Here is a 12980-nt window from a genome sequence, read left to right on the forward strand (position 1 = left end):
TGCAATCTTCTTTATTCCATTGATGTAGGCCCTATACTGAAAAAGAAAAAAAAAACATACTGTATACGAGTTTGACAGAAAATAAAAATAAACGATCAATCTAACAATATATAACAATTTTAACTTCTCATTTTCATTCTATGTAAAATAGGTTTATTACCGTTCACGTGGCAGTATATAACGGCCTATCTTGATTGATGATATGAAACACAGACATGAAGGTCATGGTTAAATGCGTTTCAGCTGACACGTCAATGCGTTCCAGATCCACAATTAACGCATTACATTACCGAGACACGACGGAAAAAACCAACAAATCAAAATCAAGATACATCGATTTTTAACGGAATTCGGATAATTACTGTACTAAAAGTCGGTTTCTATTGATTATTAAGTAGTTTTCTACTCTCGTGTGGTAATATTTTTATCATTTTTGCACCCGTGTGGTCGCGAGTGGTCCCGTGTGGTATTTAGTAGGACCCGGGCCGTTACGATTTTCAATCGTACGAGAAATCCACTCACGAAGCAAAGTGGGGTAGGGCCTGCACAGTCAGCACCATTTTTTAAAGAATATTTTTAATATATTGTACAATGTGTCTGGGTAAGGTACTGACGGGACTACACTACACTTGGTAATGATAAATTGTCATTACTATCGATTTCGTGTCGATGTAACGACGATAGCAAACAGGGTTGAAGCCAAATGAAGTATGTTGTCTTACACATCCTCGTATGTCTTTCCCTCACCCAAGAGGCATCCTAGTTCCGACACAAGTTTGTCTGCTATAGTTCGATTATGACTGTCTAAAACTATACATAATTTGATACAAGTAACAATCTTCAAGAATCTGGTTGCTGTAACTAGAATTGGAGTTTCATTAGCGATTTCTTCGCGGTGAAAACAACACTTTATTACAACCCCGGCAAACACAGTCCGCCGCTAGTCGCCATGTTGTTGTTTAATGTTGTTGGCTGTACCACAACACGTGAAGTTATTGTAACAAAATAGATTTAATAGTAGACTAAAAAATATTATTCTGTAATTAAAATACAAACTATATCTAATTATAATTTTTAAATTTGTATTTAAAGCAGTAATACAAAGTTCGCATATAATAAAATACGTATCAAAAATACAATATTCGAACGAGTACAGTGACGTTTACAAAATGTCGTGTGCTAATCTAGCGCAAAGAACTTTCAATTTCATAAGTTTAAACGTCATTTTCTCGTATTTGCAGAAGTTCTGACGGTCCAACTTTTTTTGGTGCTTTTAAATATTATTATAATAATTATCATAATGAGTGAAAGTATTATGAAAATTTCGGAACGGGACTGAACGTTAGGTTTTTCACCCCAAGGCCTACTAGTTGTACTAAAAACCAGCTACTAGTACTAGAGGCTAGGCCTGCCTAGGCTAACTACAGTACAGACAGACAGTAGGCCTAGGGAGGCCTGAGTTAGCTACGCCTGGCCTAGCTAGGCCTATTTTAGGAGTAGTAGAATGTAAGATAAAAGATAGTGTAGGACCAGTCTGCCCTGGTTTATTATTATTTTTTTTTACATTAGTATGGTTGTATCGTATTCTTATCTTACCTTTTCTATCGAACACTGCATCATCAGCTGCTGCACCGTCCTAGCTAGCCTAGGCTAGGCCTTGCAGCTAACACTGGGTGGCCCAGCTAGGCTACGGCTTCGTCGGCTAGAGGCTGTATGAAACATTCAATCAATCAAGTTGTGTTGAATATTAAGTCTTGCATCAATGAATTATCCTTGGTTTGTAGTTATCAGTGAGCAAACCAGCTATTATTGTTGTATTTTGTACCTTAAAATCACAGATATTTTTCAAACATTGGTAGACTCACTGGTAGGCCTACCTGGTACACACAATGAATTTGAATGTGGATCCAGGTTTCCATTGGTCAGTTTCGTAAGGTTAAAGGAGTGGTCAATGACGGCAGGGCATATAATGATGTCATTCACTCCGCCGGGTGTGGGGAAGGGGGGGGGAGGTCGGAAACCTGGAATGACATATCACTACCACATGGAGGATACCAATGACAATACAAATAATTAAATATATGAATAAATAATTAATTAATGAGGCCTAATTATAATTAATTATGTGTGCTGCTACAGAATCTTTTGTAACCAAACATAATTAACTGTTACAATGCTAACTGTGTGCAGTTACATACGACTTCCACTGTATGTTTACAGAATCATTTTGTTGTACAACAGAAGTATACACAAAACTACTGTACCAGTATGTATCTGTCGATACAAGCGATTTGTTTGTATTACTACAGAATCTTTTGTAACAACACATAACTGACTATTACAAAGCTAACATTGTTCAGCTACATACGACTTCCACTGTATGTTTACTGTAAAATCATCCGTTTACAGTGTAATACAAATACCATTGTAGACCTATTGCAGTTGATTCATTTTATTCAGAATATAACAGACCTGAAAGTATACTTGTACATCATAGTTACGAAAGAAGTCAAAGTGAGGGCTATGAATTTAGTTAGGGTTAGATCTATATTTGGTAACACACTTGAATTAAAATAGTTTTATTCAGCACACAATGTCACCGAAAATATGTATTCTCCAAATATCCTACAGCGAAACGTTGTCATTTATGTTATATCAATAAATAAATAAATGGCACATCGAATATAAAGTAAAGAAACATTGTCACAGATCTGTTTACCTTCACTTTGAAGCCAGTGGTGATGACAGCCATTACTACATATAAAACAATATTATTATACTTTATATTTAGGTTTTAATTTAAAAAAAAAAACGACAACAGACAGCGTTTTGACAATAAAATAAGATCAGACACGTTGACCATGACGTCACTGTTTGGCTTATCTATTAGACAACCATGCTAAAAGGAAACTGATTACACAATAGATGGTCTTTCTTTGCTCTAAAGACTTGTCTACATACAGCATTTGATCGATTTTATTCCCGATTTTATTCAGCACGAAATGCCAGCGAGAGTCTATTGTCATAGTATGTACAGCAAAACTGTGTCATTTATATCATTAAATAAAATAATACAGTAAGCTGATTTAATTAATGGCTTGACCAACTAAAAACCAGAGGAACAATCATCACAGCTCTGCAGTGTTATTTTCAGTTTAAAGTCAGTGATTACTTTACTACATATTATATAAACAATTTTATATAATTCCAATGTAGGTTTTAATAAATAAATCTAAAATAAGACCTACAAAAAAAATAAAAATAAAAATAAATAAATAAATATAATAAAAAAAATAAATAAAAATTGTAAAAACACGTCTCTTGTAAAAACAACAACTTCACAATAGATGGTCATTTTTCCGTAAAAGACTGCTACAAAGACTTGTCTGACCCACTACAGTTGATCGCATTTATTTAGCACCTAATACCAGCGAATATACTAGTCCAAATATTATACAGCGAAACTTTGTCGTATCATACAAAAGAAAAAAAAAATAGCCCACGAAGGACTAGTGGTGATGGCAACATCTACTATAAAAGATTATTCCTATAATTCCAATATATGTTTTAATAAATAAATCTAGAATAATATAGGTTTTACAAAATTGAAATAACCAAATGTCACACAACCAACTAACAAGCAGAAAAAGAAGCAGCATATAGCTCTGCCAAACAACACATTAGGGAAACCTTTACTGTAAAACATTATTCCTATAATTCCAATAATAAGTTTTTTAAAGAAATCTACAAAATGCAACAACCGTCAGCGTGTTTACAACACAACAAGTTCAGACAGGTTCAACATGACGTCACTGTTTGGCTTATCAATAAGACAATTATGACAAAAAGACACTGATTACACAATAGACGGTCCTCTTTTGTTATAAAGACTTGTCTACACATACTGCATTTGATCGATTTTATTCAGAACATAATACTGGATTCCTTATACATCACAGTTAGGAAAAAGATAAATGTAGGCTTTTGAATTTAGCTAGGGTTATTGTATATAGTTGTAGTCATGTATGAAATAAATTAGGGTTAAACATACCTGCTCTAAAAATTAGGACTTTGTAAAGCACTGTTCTAACAATAAAATATGTATTTTAGGGTTAAAAAAAACCCCTAAACATTGAATAATAGTTTAAACACACCTGTAGTAAAAATAGAACAATAGTTTGAACACCCCTGCTATAAAAATTAAATAATCGTTAAAACACCCTACTCATAAATGGAATATTCCTGATCCTCATGTTATGCAAATTAAGGTCAGTGATGCCAAATGCAGGCTTCTGGTTGGTCGAGAGCTTCCAAAATATGGAAAAAAATTCCCTGGTTAGACGTAGTGCACTACTATAATAAGCAGACCACAAAGGGCGGTAGACAGGTTCAGACGCAAATCACTTCAGTCGGCTGGAAAGAAAGGAGATTTGTCATTGGTCCTTTTAACTTGACAACATTGGTATATTTTTAGGTTCAGAACTGTATAGCATTATACAAAGGTACTCTTATAAATTTCAGCATAGGAATAAGAAACGTATTTCTGTATCGTTTTAGCTAAATACAGCATTGATTTTGTTTAAAATACAGCAGTTTCATAAAACATGCGTCTTCCTCATGTTTAAATGCATTTTGCAGGAGTACCTGGATTCAGTCATGCAAGCACCTGGTAGGGTTTGGCCGGACACTTTTGTGTAAAAAAAAAAACACGTGACCTGAGCAGCCAATGAAGCATCTTGCAACAAGTGCTAATATAGATAGCTACAGTAGACCGATGCAACACAGCGTACCAATTATTGACACGTCATAACCATACACGAATGAAGCACTTTTTGTGGCTAGAGAACCATGGACTATCTGAAAAACTATGAGTGAGTACAAAATATACTTGGTGTATTAGGATAAATAGAAAAGCAAATAGTTTAAACGTCATAAAGACTGATTTTATAAAGACTTAATAATAATCAGCGATGGCGCTAGTGGGTGGGGGTAAAGGCACTCTGTCAGGAAGAGCTAATCCACCCATCCATACCCACACCACGACGGGGAGAAAAAGACACTTTGTTGAGGGGAAAAATCATATTTACTTTTTTACATATTAGTAGACTCCAAAAACATTTAATTAAGCCTTTACTACTTCTGATACATTTTGAGCTTACGTTCTCGTCGGGGCCATTACCTCTAGTCTGCTAAATCTTGGCACACCTGTTCATAAATATTATAGTTCACCAAAAATGTTCAGTGTTTATACGATTTTTATAAAGGTTTGGTATAAATGCGAATCGAGCATTGAAGGTACTGTAAATTTTAAAATTGGAAAGCTACGGTTGCAATAAGTTTTAATGTAATTTTTTTTTATAGGAAACTTTCCTTTCTCACACATTCTTATGGAGGGTGCGTCCATGGCAATTACATAATAAAACAAGCTTTACAAGACAACACTCTAAATTTGTTGAACCAAATCAACCACAACCTTAAGCCAGGGATTCCCAATATTTTTGCATAAAACCTTAGTCTAAGTATTACTTAATATCGTTATTGTAACAATAAGACAAAAGTACAACATTAAACATGGCAGGTACTGTTATTTGAAGTAATGTAGAAACTGTTAAGTTGAGGCAGAGGTATGAAATATTTATGTTTATGTTACGTCTAGATGGCTGGAAATAGCACTGTCAAACTAAAAATGTTATATGTAATAAATGTAATTTTTCTTATATCCCCAATTTGATTTACATTTTGTAAAAATTTAAAATGAAAAACGGTTGATACTCCACCAATAAGATCAGTGGTGGCTCCAGGATTTGCCAGTCGGGGTGGGGGGAGGGGAGGGGCCCGAGGACCCCGACGAGGGGACCGATGCCGCAGATGAGGGTCAGGTTTCCCCGACGAAAGCAATGTGGGCGTGGTCGAGCTTCAATTAAAAGGTTTCGAAAGTGGTCCACTGAGGTAGAAAACTTGAATGTCTATGTCACTTCTAGATGCCTGTTCCTCAAAATGTTTAACTCAGAGCCAAAATTAAATGTGAAGCACGCGGACGCGAACCATCAGTCTGTCTCGAAGGCCAAATTTATCACATGGAGTTATTCCAAATAATCAATTTTCCTTTAATAGCTAAAGCTAATTTTAATATTTAATATAGCTATAAAATTGCTCTGCATATAATTAATTCACGGATATGTTAACCATACTCCCTAACAATGAACGGCTGAAAATCACTTTTTTTATATTGGCAGCCACTAATTTGCATATTTAACATAAGTATAATACATATATAATGAATTCAAATACGTTTTCAGATTCAACTTTAAAAAGAATAGTATTTATGTCAGAATCCCTGATATTCAAATGTTACATCCCTGATAATTAGTTACATGGGGGACCTTCCCATGCTAAATTGGACCAGCTATATTCTAATCAAATTAAATGACCAAGTAATCAACTATTACAGTAACGATTTTAAGCACAAATACTACTATGCATAAATATGCAAATTTAAAAAAAATATTACGCTAAGAAAAGATGTTTGCGGACTAAAAGACCTATGGAACACAGACAATTGATTTTCAGTTGATTATTTATGTACAATTCGCAATGGCAAATTTAGAGGAGGTGAGGAAGCCCTTTTCCCTCTTTTCTAAATGCTTCACAAGTTTTAAAAAAATAATAGAGGAGAAAAAAATGCATTCGTTCAAATTTAAGGTTTAGTGAGAGTGCCATTTCAGGCCATTTAGTTATACCATAATCATAAAATACTCAATCTGTGAAATTCCCTCTTTGGACCACTCTACTACCAATCTAATGAATATTAGTATAGTAACAAGTACAGAACTGTATCTATTGACGGGTTTATCAATACAAATTTTGGGTAATTAATATTAGTATTCTATATTATTGTTAAATAATGCTAAAGTATAAACTTACTTGTTTCTTGGATTAGAGTATTTTGCTGTGTCTCTGTACTCTTTCAATTTGTTCTGCACCACCCTCACAGTCGCACCATCAGACCCATGTATAACTACATTAGTTTTCTCTAATTCTGGTTTATAATTAATGTTATTGTATGTTTTCTTTGTCATTACTGAGCATTCTGCTGCAGTATTTTTTTTTTAATGTAACCTTATCATCGTGTTGTGTTTTGAACTCAATTAACCATTCATTATTTTTATCTTTATCATGTGCAAATACCTCTAAACTTGTGAAAGTATCAGATAGTAATCATGTGTTATCATAGTTAGGAACTACTTGGGAGTTACTAACATAAATAACATGTTATTCTACAACATTGAGCAAAATATCCCATGCCATTGCAATTTACATCTTTGACCATATGCAGGGCACTGTCTAGGCATATGCTCTCTTCCGCATCTTTGGCAGTTAAACGCTCTGTTTTGTTTTCCTCTATAGCTCATTCGCTGTGAACCACGCGGTTGAAAATAACGTTGTTGACCACGCATTATATGCGGTCGCTGGTTTTGATTTTCGTTTCTTTAGCTTGTTCGAATGTCATTCATTTCTTTATTACTTCTTCTAAAGTAAGGTCATCGTCCAACAGTCTTCCTCTTAGTTCCTCATCCATTACTCCGTTCGATATCTGTATTGCTACTTGTCTATTCTCGAGTTCTCCAAACTCGCATTGTCTCGCTAGTTCTCGGACTGCGGTAATATATTCAGCTAATGGCTCACTTGGCCCTTGAATTCTTGTTTGAGAATTCGTAACATACTTCTTTAAGAGCTTCTTTTGTTAGAAATATTCATCAAATTTGGCCAATACATTTTCTAGGCTCTGATTCCTTTGCCCGTCTTCAAAATAAAAAAATTGTTAAATACCTAAATGTATTCTTTTTCCATCGTGCAAGGTAACATCGCTGCTTTAATGTAGCCGTTTGTTGTTTGCTTATTCGTGCCGGTCAAGTAGAGGTTAAAATGTTGCTTCCACTCTGCCCACGAAGCTGCTGTATTTTCACTAGGATTAACTCACTGGTTGTTGTGTGGTGGTTGTGCAAATTTTATTAATTTATACCGTAATCATTGTACAAAATAGTAGGATATGAAAAATGAAACCATGTGGCCTACTGGTAGGTAGGCGATATTTTTTATAAAAAAAATGAAAACAATTGTTGAATGGGCCTTGTACTGTAGTACAGTAGTAGTAGGCCTAGGCTAGTGCTAGTAATAGGACCAGACATTACCTACCCAACTTAACCGAAACCACGGCTACTCCCACATATAATTTTGCAAGCTCTTTCCCAGACCGATTAATCCCCGGGTGGATCTTTGGTAGGCTTAGTTATGGGAACACAAATATGGGGGAATAAGGTGTAAAAATGGGCAGTTACGCCCCTTTTCCCCCAGTTTTGAAATATTAAAAAATCTGTATCTCATTCACCGTTCCCTAGTTTTTCGTCAAACAACTTTTTTCTGTGAAAAATCAGTTCTACAACATATCAATTTTTTCCCTCCGGAGCTTGACTTTAACTAACAACATATGATAAAGTGTATCGAAGGCTTTTTTTAAGATCGATAAACACTCCAATCGCTGATTTTTTTTTTTATTTATTAAGAAATGCAGTAATTTCTTAGATCAAGTCTGCTAATGCCCTTGATGAGAATTGTGGCAACAACAAAATCGCTCTGTAATTATAAAAACATCTTTCTCACCAGACTTAGAGATTGGTATAACCTTCGGAAGTTTCATGTTTTCTGGGAAAGCACCAGATAAGAGACTCACGGCAAATATAAGACAATTAAATTAAGTAATAACCTGTTTTAAGCGGGGTCAGTACATTAGTCCGAAGGTCTTTTGGTCCAAAGGTCCGTTGGTCCGAAGTAATTATTTCAAATATACACAAAAATATATTTGAAAACACATTGTTTGGGAACACCATGTAGGTCAATTTTGGCTAACAATATACAACAAGGTTGGTGGCGTTTTCATGTATACGTACATTTAAAAAAACAAACGTTAATTTAAGAGATGTTATCTAAGATTTCGGGTCGAAATATAGTAATCCAGTAACGTAATGCTGTTTGTGAGTATTTCGTAACTCTTTACGAACCTATGATTTTAGTGTATCACACTTAAATTCATAGTATTCAAAAAGTTTTGTTATAGGCCAGTGGTAACGGTTTATACTAATTGTGATCAACCGTCCAAAAGCGCTCATCCTTGAGTTATTGTCTATTAGCAACGGCCTAATTAGTCTACCGCAAAGGATACGCTCCACTGATCACAATTTCAAAAGCTCTTGTCTAAACCGGTTGTTGCCATGGCAACTCCTGAACATTATAACTCTCAAAACCTTAAACCGGTTTTTGTCAAAGATGATGACATTCGAAAAAAAGAAGAGGAATATATAAAGGAGGAAGAAATCTACTTCGCTTTAAATGAAATAATAAAATGTGACTCTCTGGTAGGAGCACAGAAAGTCAGAAACCTATGGAGGATCTATATCAATGACCATGCCGATCGAGTTAAGTTAATAATATCAGGGATAAACCTAAGAGGTAAACATGTAAATGTTTATGATACAAATCCCTACATTAGCAGAGAAAATGCAACTCGTGTATTAGTTAAAGATATACCGTTATCGGTTAGGAATGAAGAAATCACTGATGTACTTAAAAAGCTTGGCTGCAAAATTGTGGGAGAAACACAATATATTAAATTCCGTATTAACGGAAAGCTATCCCGCTTTTTAAATGAACACCGGGCTTTTTTTGTTGAACCGTTCAAGGACAGTCTGCCAAGATTCTGTAAAATAAACAATTTCAATGCAAGATTATTCCACAAGAACCAACTTGATCCAAATAAATGTTTTGAATGCAGTCAACCAGGGCATAGAGCTATAGAATGTCCCAAAAAATTGAGTAAAATCAAATGCCACACTTGCAACCAATTAGGGCATATCGCAAGAAATTGTCTCTCGGCAAAGGATTTAAGGGACAAAAATCAAAAGTGAACGGATGTTGATGACTGCGATTTAGCTACTGATAACAACAATGATCTTATTGAAATAGATGGTGCAGAGAATGAGGATACAGAAGAATTAAAACCAGAAGAAAAGGTCATCGAAAATGTGCGTGGTGATCAAATGCCTGTAACTGACAAAACAAGAGATATAATGGGGATTCTTGAGGAGTTACTAAATAAACCCGCTAATCCTTCAAATGCTCCCGACTCTTTAGAGCTGGAGGAATAAGTGCAGCAAATTATGAAAGAAGCAATTGAGAGGGTTAAAACTGTCAATTGTACCGAAAATGCAATCACAGATCACCAGGTATTTCAGCTATCAGGAAAAGAAAGAAAAAAGTTGAAAAAACGTGAGCTCTTATACACATCTAGATGTGTATAAGAGACAGGCTATATTCTAATCAAATTAAATGACCAAGTAATCAACTATTACAGTAACGATTTTAAGCACAAATACTACTATGCATAAATATGCAAATTTAAAAAAAAATATTACGCTAAGCAAATAGTTTTGCTAAAATCATCCAGACAGAGGGGAAAATAAATATAAAATCTTATTGGTAAATGTAAACAGCATATTTCTTGAAGGTTTGCATGGCGAGTATCAATAAACATATAACAAATTTTCGGTACACCATGTGTAAATAAAAGAATATGGTTTTTATGAAGGTATAAACCACTGGTTGGTTGTCTCGACGTTTCGGTAAGATTGCTCTGACCGTCATCAGGAGAATGATAAAAGAATACTTATGTTGGTCTTAAATAGAGTTGGTGATCGTCGGTGATCTATTGTTTCCTTTTGAAACAAAGAAGGTGTGAATAGTGCTTGATTGAAGTAGAGAGCTAGGAGTGTCCATATATCATGACTAATAGTCTTCCCATAAAAGAGGATTAGCTATTATGTTGGCTGTGTAGAAGCTGTGAACAGTAAATCTGAAAACAAGTAAAGTGGTTAACAATAAGCAAGGTGTAACCGTTCTCCCGCAATTTAAGGGACAAACCCGGCAGGCTCATAATTCACAGGTTACCATCCCATGCCAATAAAAATGATAACCAGCATTACATGTAAACAAATAAACTGTATGTAGAAATTCCCTGGAACTATCGTAGTGACGATGGTTTAAATAGTGATAGCCATATATCAATCATGACGAATCCAATATCTTGTGGAACTGTGTTATGCTTGTATATCTCCATTGCTTCCCTTGTGCGTCTTGAGTGCCAATTTGAAACTGGAGCGATTAGCTTTGAGTCTTTCCAATGGATTTGATGATTTTCCTTGTATGAATGGAGAATGATGGATGACTTCTGGTATTCGCCTCGTATTCCATGACCTTGATGTTCTTTGAGTCTGGTGTTGAGGTCTCTACCAGTCTCTCCGATGTAGACCTTACCACATTCACACGGGATCTTGTATACCCTGGACGATTATTGTGAGATGGCTTATCCTTGTGTGTGTGAAGTATCCCCTGAAGTTTATTGGGTGCACTGTGGTAAACTCTGATGATGGCCGAGTTCAGAATGCGCTGAATTTGATGTGAGGTGGGGCCTATATAAGGCAAGGCTAGTGTCTTAAATGGTTCTGGTTGAACTGGTCTGGTGGTTGGTGGGTTCGTGTTGAACTTATAATGGCGATATCCGTTCAGGGCAAGAGTAGATCTGATGTGTTGTAGTTCTTTTTCGAGGCTTGATTTGTCGCTGATCGAGTGGGCTCTTCTAATAAGAGTGTTGCATACGGATTGTTTGGTTGCCGGGTGATGAAATGACCGTTGGTTAAGATAACGACCAGTGTACGTAGGTTTCCGGTATACCTTGTGTGATAGCAAGTTACTAGTGGTTCTGGTTACGTGTACATCTAAAAACGGGATAGATCTATCTGATTCAGTTTCCATGGTGAAGGCGATGGTGCTGTGTTGTGCATTAAGATGACATAGGAATTCCCCCAGAAGTTCACGGTTATGTGGCCAGATCACAAAATGTGTCGTCAACATATCGAAGCCATAACTTTGGTCGGTGTTCTGACGTGTAGAGGGCAATCCGTTCAAATTCTTCCATAAATAAATTGGCGATGACCGGTGACAGCGGAGAACCCATGGCAGCACCTTGCGTTTGTTTGTAGAATTCTGTGCGCCATCTGAAAGTTGTGGATGAAAGACAATGGTATAGGAGACCATATATGAGTTAGCGATGTTCTCTCTTGAAGGGTTGAGTCTTGCGCTAGCTTGTGTTTGGCTAAGATACATGCCTGATCAACCGGAACGCTGGTGAAGAGTGGTTCTACATCGAAACTAACAAGTATGTCAGGAGGTTCCAGCTCAAGTTCCCTAATGATATCAGTGAAGTGTTTAGAGTTGACGACGTGATGTCCGGTGTTACCAATTAGTGGATTAAGTAAGGTGGCCTGATACCTTGCAAGGTGGTATGTAGGCGAGCCCCTGGATGAAACAATAGGTCTGAGTGGGATTTCCGTCTTGTGAATCTTTGGTTGGCCGAAGAGAGTTGGACAGACTGATGCCGATGGCCGAAGTTGGTGGTATAGCAATTTCGAAAGCAACTTGGATCGATGATGTTCAAGCAGTTTGCTGGCAGTTTTTCTTTCAATTGCTGGCGTAGGGTCTCTTTTAACAGGTTTGTATGTAGTAGTGCTGAGAAGATCTTGCATCTTACGATTGTAATCTGCAGTGTTCATAACAACAGTGGCATTCCCCTTATCGGCTTTGAGAATGTGGATGGAAGAGTCTGAGCGGAGATTTCCAAGCGCCAATCTTTCTGACTTTGTGATATTCGGTTTTGGTGGTTCGGCTTTACTGAGGATGCGTGAGATTTGAAGTCGAATGCTATCAGCAGCAGGTTTGTCCATTCCGGTAAGAGTTGGTTCGATGTGTTGGATGATGTCTTCTTTCATATATATGTATGTATATATACATATATATGTATGTATATATATATATGTATGTATATATATATATATATATGTATGTATATATATATATATATATGTATATAT

At 35.9% G+C, this 12980-nt stretch overlaps 1 protein-coding gene across 1 annotated transcript in view; it reads left to right on the top strand.

The window, feature by feature from the left end:
- The first annotated feature begins 4828 nt into the window (after positions 1-4828).
- LOC117121031 overlaps positions 4829-12980 on the top strand; it is a 55202-nt gene continuing 47050 nt past the window's right edge. Inside the window, exon 1 of the mRNA XM_033266126.1 lies at positions 4829-4871. The gene's annotated coding sequence lies outside the window, so the exon portion shown is untranslated. The remainder of the gene's footprint in view (positions 4872-12980) is intronic.

Source organism: Anneissia japonica, unplaced genomic scaffold (assembly GCF_011630105.1).
Source record: "Anneissia japonica isolate Jap-2015-1 unplaced genomic scaffold, ASM1163010v1 scaffold343_len330904_cov94, whole genome shotgun sequence".
NCBI lineage: Eukaryota > Metazoa > Echinodermata > Crinoidea > Comatulida > Comatulidae > Anneissia > Anneissia japonica.